This window comes from Myotis brandtii, unplaced genomic scaffold (genome assembly GCF_000412655.1).
Source record: "Myotis brandtii unplaced genomic scaffold, ASM41265v1 scaffold236, whole genome shotgun sequence".
Taxonomy (NCBI): Eukaryota; Metazoa; Chordata; class Mammalia; order Chiroptera; family Vespertilionidae; genus Myotis; species Myotis brandtii.
Window position 1 is genome coordinate 582,015 of NW_005358901.1, and position 8,633 is coordinate 590,647.

Genomic DNA, 8,633 nt, shown 5'->3' on the forward strand with positions numbered 1-8,633 from the left:
GTGAAAGGGTCTTTCAACCCCCAAAGGGGTCGCGACCCACAGGTTGAGAACCGCTGCACTAGGGGCTTTGGGGAACCCTGATCCTTCAACACTTTCACCAAGTCCGTCTGGTGCGTCCTCTTGCTGGACAGAGGTGGCGGTGCCTCCCCTGCACAGCACACTTGAGGACCAGGCTGAGGATGCCCCACTGGGCTAATGAGGCCTCTACATCCTAAAGTGAAACCCATTAAGCAAAATATATAGCAGGCGTCCTAAGAAACGGAAGTCCCTTAGACACAGCCTGCCTCTGGCTGGCCAGCTTACCAAACTGTCTAGAAACGGCTTCCAGCAAATCGAATCTCCCTAAATTAAGTCGAAGGACTGCTAATGAAGGTTTTACAGGCTTTATGCTGCCAGGAAAACTTCAAGCCTCGAGAACAGCGTTTTTAAAGTGACACAGATCCACATTAGGAGCTTCTCAGTCCCTCAGGCGAGCGCAGGCCCAAGCTCAGAGGCTGCTAACTCCACAGCCAGTTCATCTCCAATCTCCTCCCAGGGGTGGCCCAGGAGGACCCCACACAAGGACCATGCCCCCAGGAGCAGATCCTGGAGTGGCTGCACTGGCTAACCAAGGGCTCCCCCAGAGGCTGGCAGGAGTCACCGTGTAGCTGCTGCGAGCTTTGCCAGGCCCCTTCCTTCTTCATTCTTATGGGAGCTTATTGTCCACTCTCTCTCCTCATGTTCTTTGTCAGGTGGGACACAGGTGGCAGATTTTATCATCCTCCATAGACTAGACCACCTGGAGACTGACTCGGAGGGGAAAGGGACATGGCCTGGGGTCAGGGCCTCCATGGGGGATGGCGAAGATGTTTGTGTTGGCAGACACGTCTGTGCTGTGTGACCCCACTGTCATGGGATGAGGAGTAGGGCTGGTTGATTTTATTTTCCTGAAAATTTTGAATTGACTCAAAGAGAGAACAAATGGATTTCTCTGTGTGGCTCACCTACAAAGGATTTCAGCACTGCTGCCAGGTAAGCAAGGAGTTTTTCATGGTTGTGAAGCAGCCATGTGCATGGAAGACCAGAGATGGTGCCTATAGCAGGCATGGTGCCTACAACAGGGATGGTGTTCACAGCAGGGATGGTGTCTACAGCAGGGATGGTGCCCACAGCAGGGATGGTGTCTACAGCAGGGATGGTGCCCACAGCAGGGATGGTGTCTACAGCAGGGATGGTGCCCACAGCAGGGATGGTGTCTACAGCAGGGATGGTGCCCACAGCAGGGATGGTGTCTACAGCAGGGATGGTGCCCACAGCAGGGATGGTGTCTACAGCAGGGATGGTGTCCTCAGCAGGGATGGTGTCCACAGCAGGGATGGTGCCTATAGCAGGGATGGTGCCTACAGCAGGGCTGGTGTCTACAGCAGGGATGGTGCCTACAGCAGGGATGGTGCCTACAGCAGGGATGGTGCCTACAGCAGGGATGGTGCCTACAGCAGGGATGGTGCCTACAGCAGGCCTACAAAGGATTTCAGCACTGCTGCCAGGTAAGCAAGGAGTTTTTCATGGTTGTGAAGCAGCCATGTGCATGGAAGACCAGAGATGGTGCCTATAGCAGGCATGGTGCCTACAACAGGGATGGTGTTCACAGCAGGGATGGTGTCTACAGCAGGGATGGTGCCCACAGCAGGGATGGTGTCTACAGCAGGGATGGTGCCCACAGCAGGGATGGTGTCTACAGCAGGGATGGTGCTTGATGTCCACAGCAGGGATGGTGTCCATAGCAGGGATGGTGCCTACAGAGGGAAGGTATCTACAAACAGAGAGGAAGGAAGCAGCTTTGCAAAGAGGCTGGGGTTTGGTGGGGGAGCTGATTCATGAGTGCCTTCCTGGTTCTTGCTTCTCAGGAGGAAGGGTTGCATTTTTGCTTTATATTCCATGAACTATGTCTGACACTTCCTCAAGCTCCAAAAAAAGAAACACCTTTAATTTTGAAATAATTATAGGTATAGAGTAAGTTGCAGAAGGGTCCCATGTACCCTGCACTATTTCTCACATGGTTACAACTTCCATAACTCTAGTATAATATCAAACCAGGAAATGGACATTGGTACAATGTATGCCATAAAGATCTTCTTACTGTTTTCCCTATATAGTCACCCCTTTTTTCACCACTCCTAATCCGTGGCAACTTCTAATCTATTTCCATCTCTATAATTTTGTCATTTTGAGAATATTCTTTTTATTTTTAACCCTCACCCAAGGATATGTTTTTATTGATTTTAGAGAGAGAGGAAGGGAGAGGGAAAACACAAGGGAGAAATCTCAATGTGAGAGAGAAACATCAATCGGTTGTCTACAACCTGCAACCCAACTGGAGATTGAACCCAAATTCTGGGTATGTGCCCTGACCAGGAATCTAACCTGCAACCAACTAAGCCACACCAACCACGGCTCATTGTCATTATAAATTGCCTTTTTAAATTGCTAGTAAATGAACTTTTTTCCCCCATGTGTATATTTGTTGTCTGTATATCCTCATTGATGTGTCCCTTCATGTTTTTGCCCATTTTCTAATGGTGGGGGGGTACTGTCAAGTTTTAATATAAATTATCTTGTTTTGTTAACAAGTTTGAAATGGGCTTCTGTTCCTAGCAAACTCATGGGTATTCTGCTTTTATCTTTAGTGACAATCATAATAATAGCTAACATTTATTGAGCACATACTTTGCAGCAGGCATGTAAGTGACTCACAGGTTTTAGCTCACTTTATATATGTTGTTTTTATAAACATTATATGGTATTGTTCTAATCATTAACTGCCATTACAATGCAGTTTATAAATAATTAGCATAAACAAATGGCTCCCGCAATCCATTGCCTAAATTCCAACTGACTGAGTTTGTGTTGATTGAAAAAATATCTAAGCCACTGATGTCACAAGAGTGCAAGAGTCATAGCAGCTGCTCTTCAAGTGAAACAGCGTTCACAGTTTAAAAAAACATTTCATAGTGCAAACGTTTTTATTTGTTTTAAGTCAATCCCTGACAATGTTCAGTTCAACACATTCTACAGGGGGGAAAAAAATCCTCCAAGCTTCTGTCTCCTCCTAAAATAAAAGCAGAAAATAAATGCCCATTTACATTGGGTAATCTTTATAAACCACCCAAGTGTGAATGAAGCTGACACACACGCAGTGTTCAGATATATTCTGAATGCCTGTGTGAGGCTAGGACAGTATTTCCTGAGGATCCCCTAGGTGAGTGTGCAGTTGGCCCTACAGCAGAGCTACCTCTGTGACGGGCAGGTCCCTGAGGGCCTGGGCACTGCCCCCTGTGGCCTGGGGGCTGTACATGTGAGTTATTGTCAGTCAAGTCAATGCCTGCTTTCTGGATAGTCAATCACCTACTGATTGTTTGCTGCTGCTTCTTTCCACACTTGGAAACTGACAAGAGGATGCGGGGTCCCCGTCCCCACACGTTAGTCATGTTTCACCCTTGGAAGAGGTAAATGATGGCGAGCCCGCGGGGCAGCCAGGCAGCACACGGGCATCGGGGAATGACCACACCTGCCCCACCCCAGTGTCGTCGCCACAGTGCAACCTGCGCCGTGAAAGGTGGCGTCAACAGAGCGAAGTCACAGGTCTGTGCATTGGGGGCCCCACGTCCCTGTGACTGATGTGCAGCCACTGCATTTAGGAGGGTCCAGTGGCTGTGGCTCTACCTCTCCGCCCTCTTCCCGTTAATATTTCCCCTCCCCCACATCAGTTCAAATCTAGCCTCACTACTCAGCAGCCAGGCTGTTTGCAATTTACCTTTCCTTTCTGGCTCTGGGGTGGCAGGGGAAGCCCTTTCTCGCAGGGCTGTTGTGAGCTTTGCCGATTACTGTATCTATTACCAGGGAAGAGGGAAAGGGGTGCTGTTGTTTCATGGGTACAGAGTTTTAGTTTGGGAAGATGAAAAGTTCTGAACAGTGGTGATGGGAGCAAAACATTGTGGGGGCAACTGATATGTATATATATCTCCATCCACCTCCCATCATAGCTCAGCACTCAGATGGTAGCTAGCTAATTCTAGAAATGGGGCAGCCCTCCTCACTACCCTTAGCCCCCCACCTTGGTCTCTGCCCTCAGGTCATGATGTTTTCTCCTGTCCATTCCCCCACCCTGTCCCAGCCACACCCTCCTATCAGTCAGTTGGGGGCGGGGGGGGGGGGGGGGTTAGGGGGGATGCAGACAGAGTGCTCCCCTCGCCTAGTAGCGCAGGATCTCTCATTGGCTGCCATCACCATGGCAACTCACTGTCTCCTCCCCGACCCCCTCCCTTTCCAGAGCCTGCAGATTTGTGGAATTCCAGACTTCCAGGGCTGGGAGGGAAGAGGAAAGAGAGTCGGGGGAGGGGAGAGAGGCTCCCCTGACTGCAAGGGCAGCCGCAAGGTTCCCGTTTGCCTGGATTCCCATTGCAGCCTGGTGACCAGTGTGGCCTCCGTTGTCTCTCCATGTTGAGAAACCACTCTGCTATTCATAGGCACGCCTGATCCCCTCTGACATGGGCCAGCCCAGGGCCCCAGGGCCCCGGGTTCGTGGCATGAGGCCGGCATGAGAGGAGTGTTGTTCAAACAGAAGACCGGTTTCCTGCTGCTGGCCTTCCGGCACTGATGGGGTGACACAAAAGCCCCAGTGTGGGTGAGCTCGGAAGCCTCCCAAGACGTCGGGGTCATTGCTTATTCTGGCCACCCCTGAGCGTGGTTGGTCAGAGGGGGCAGCCTAACCGGTGCTCTCCCCACCTGATGAGCCACACGGTGGGTCTCAGCTGTGGGGTGCAGGCCAGGGTCCGTGCTGGGGCCTGAGAACCTACTGCTTCCCCGGCTGCCTGCAGAGTGACCACACAGCACTCTTATACATGCATGGACTGCAGTGCGTAGATGCTCACCGGTGCTCTTGTAGTTTGAAAACATAACTTAAAAGCAAGGTAACCTTTTGCCATTATGCGTATCCTCAGGCAGCAGGGGCGTGGTGGTAGAGCGTGGGGGTCCGTGAAATTGATTGTGGTTGAACTGACCCTCCTTGAAGAAGGCGAGGCCACGACGTTCTGACACATGCGTCAGTGTTGGATGAACCTTGAGGACATGATGCTAAATGAGATAAGCCAGAAACAAAAGGATGAATCTTATATGATTTCACTCCATGAGGTAATACATGAGGTAATGAAATTGCTAGACTAGGCAAATTCATTGAGACAAAAGGTAGATTAGAGTTTGGGGTGGGGCGTGGTGAAAAGGGCAAATGGGGAGTCACTGTTTAATGGGTACAGAGTTTCCGTTTGGAAAGATAAAGTTCTAAGATAGATGGTGGTGACGGTAGCACAGCAGTGTGAATGTACTTAATGCCCCTGAACTGCACACTTAAAATGGTTAAAATAATAAACTTTATGTTATATATATTTTACTACACACACAGAAATGTGTCCCCACCCCAGCCAAAAGGGGGTGAGGCAGAGCTGGGTGGTGGAGCAGTCCCACCTGCCGTGGGAGTGCGGGATGGAGGGCACGCCCAGGGAGCTTTGACAAGGAGGAGCATTCTGGAGCAGGGGGCTTGCCCCACAGCCTGTCTCCCGCTCAGCCTCCTCACCTTGCACCTCCAGCTGCCTGGCTCAGGGTGAGCAGGTTGAGAGGTTACACCTGGGGCTCCCTGCCCCCATTCCCTGAGGGAACTAAAGAAGCTACAGTTGGATGACCCATTGCCTCCCCTCAGGGGTCCGCCTCATTTAGGAGTCCCCCAGGCGGTGATGACCTCAGCTTCAGTCCCGATCGGGAATATCAGGAGGGCTGGCCGGGCGGTGCGGACCCACCCGCGCTGGTCAAATAGCCACAGCACAGGAGCGGCCAACAGGACAGCGAGGTGGGGAGAGGGAAGCCCTGCTCTCCCGGGACCCCCGTACTGCACCTTCCCCACCCCCATGGTCTGAGGCACCTGCAGCCCCTCCTTGCCTTCTGAGTCACTATGCAAACCCACCAGGCCTTCTGACCAAGATGGAAACCCGGCACCAAGCCCTCCGGGAAGCTATTTTTAGGAGTCATCTGTGCTTTCTGACTTCTCTAGATTCCACAGTCTCCCACCCCCAGATCTGAAAGAGCTAACGATTCTGGAAATCATTCATCAGCCCCCCTCTCCAGGTGCCGTCGCTCGCTGGACCGCTCAGCCTGCAAGCTGTGCCTTCACCCCCACCTTCCCGTGCCACTCCCTCTTTCTTTCTTCATCCCCACCCTCACCCCGCTGGTCCCCCCGTTCTACAGGCTGCATGGCATGCAGGCTATTTGTCTGACATCATCTTCCACTCCCTGGCCTGCTAAGAGTTACTCACTCAGGCAATCCCTGCTCCGCCGCCGGAGGAAACTGTCCAATTGCCAAGCAACCCACTGTTGGCCAATCAGAGAGCTCGGAGGTGATGTCATGGCGAGAGCCGAGCAGTGGTGCTGATGTGGAGAGAAGCCCAGGGTACCACTAATTGAGGGAGTGAGGAAGGGAGCAGCTCGCTTCTAACGGGACTGCAGGTAAGTAGAAATGAAATGCAAATTATGCGAGGCTCTTCGGATAAAAGAAAAAGGACACCGGCCGCTTCACAGAGGAGAAGCAGCAGGGGGTCTGGCACCTATTGTGTTGCCTTTTGGTTTCACGCAATCAATTAAACTTTGTCAAACCCCGGGGGAAATTGGGTGAGGGGAAAAGAATGCTCTCCGCAGAGGGGAGAGGGTGGGTTGCCGGCGTCCCTCCCATTGCAGAGCTCAGGAGAGAGAGGGTGGGCGGGAACGGCCTGGGTCAGATGTCCACGGTGAGGGTTTTTTCCTGCATCAAGATGTGTTGGGGCTGGGAGAAAGGTCTTGCTCAGCATCCGGCTTCCCCGGAGCGGGCTCTGACCCCAGCCCCTTTCGAGCTAGAAGCTGCTCCGTGTTCTTCATTTCTTTTCTCAGCCCCAGCTTTTCTCCTCTCTCTTTCCCTTTGTATCACCCGTTCTTTATCCTCTATCGGCACCAAGTTACTTTTTTCTCTTGCTTCGAGGGATGAAATGAGATCCCCCCCTCTCCCCTGCCCCGCCCCGCCCCGCCCTGAGGTCAACCTGATCCTACCTGGGCAGGGTGGCTGGCTGTGAGGCTGCAAACTGCGAGACCCACAACTGCCACGCCCTGGTCCCTGCCTGTGGCCCAGCCAGTCCACGCCTCCTTCAGCCCACCCCCCTCGCCTGTGGCTGGGGCACAGCCCTCTTCTCATGCAGGACCCCGGGCGTGGATGTCCAGCGGCCGGCTATCCCCACGCGGTGGTGCTGTTTGGGTTTTATTCCTCCGGGGAAGACACGGTCCGGTGTGGAGCAGTCCATTGTCCTGAAAACGGGCAGGTCTCCACAGCCCCTGGTGGGGGCTCAGGCAGCCCGTGTCTGCACATTGGGGCAGGGATACCCTGTGTGTCAAGACCAAGAGAATAGCAGGAGGCTGGCCAGCGGTGGCTGCGGGAGTCCTGCAGGGAGGTGGGGAGGTGGAGAGGGAAGGTGGGGGAATCTGTGTCTCCTGAGGCTGAGGCCCCTCGAGGGGGAGGAAACCCCTCCCACAGGCAGGGAGTCAGGGTGCCGCGGAGTGAGATCATCTGTCAGATGAGGAAGTAATCACAGAGCCGGAGGAGCAGCGAGGAGGCAGAGGCGAGAGGTCTGATCAGCGCAGCTGAGTCTCTCAGAGAGCCCGCTCGATCCTCTAGGGCAGCGGTTCTCAACCTGTGGGTCGCGTCCCACAGGCAGGGAGTCAGGGTGCCGGGGAGTGAGGTCATCTGTCAGATGAGGAGGTAATCACAGAGCGGGAGCAGCGAGGAGGCAGAGGCGAGAGGTCTGCTCAGCGCAGCTGAGTCTCTCAGAGAGCCCGCTCGAGCCTCTAGGGCAGCGGTTCTCAACCTGTGGGTCGCGACCCCGTGGGGGGTCGAACGACCCTTTCCCAGGGGTCGCCTAAGACCATCCTGCATATCAGATATTTACATTACGATTCATAACAGTAGCAACATTACAGTTATGAAGTAGCAACGGAAATAATTTTATGGTTGGCTCACAACATGAGGAACTGTATTTAAAGGGCCAGAAGGTTGAGAACCACTGCTCTAGGGCCAGCCAACTCCCCTCTCCTCAGCTGCCCCCAGGCCCTCACCTTGCTTTCTGGAACTATCCCTTCCCCTCTCCTGGAAGCCCACTCATCCTCGCCAGCGCCTGTGCACCTGTCCGGGGGTCCCAGCCTTTCTGGGACAGGTTTGCAGTGGGTGAGACTCTTTCATCGCTAGATGGACCCACCATAGAGCATGGTAGGGAGTGAGTTCCCCAGCACGAAAAGCACTCAAGCAGAAATTGGATTCCCACCCAGCAGGGTGGCTATAGAGATTTCTGTGTTGTGTTGGGCACTGGTCTAGATTAATGTTTTTCAAACTGTAGATTGAGACCCATTAGTGGATTGTGAAATTGATTTGTGGATTATAACTGATTTTTTAAAATAAAATGGGATAAAATTATGTAAAAATAAGTCAAAACACATTCTATATAGTAGAGTAAATAATGTTTCCTATGCCATTTGCTAGTTATATATTTTCAGTTATATATATATATTTATAAATATAAGTAAATATAAAT

The 8,633-nt window shown here is 52.4% G+C and overlaps 1 protein-coding gene across 4 annotated transcripts in view; it reads left to right on the forward strand.

The window, feature by feature from the left end:
• The first annotated feature begins 6,426 nt into the window (after positions 1-6,426).
• The window catches only part of STMN4 (stathmin-like 4), a 24,929-nt gene continuing 22,722 nt past the window's right edge, over positions 6,427-8,633 (forward strand). For 2 of the 4 annotated variants that reach the window (XM_005866654.2, XM_005866653.2), the window contains exon 1: positions 6,427-6,531. The gene's annotated coding sequence lies outside the window, so the exon portion shown is untranslated. The remainder of the gene's footprint in view (positions 6,532-8,633) is intronic. The other 2 variants (XM_005866656.2, XM_005866655.2) reach the window with 1 other exon arrangement.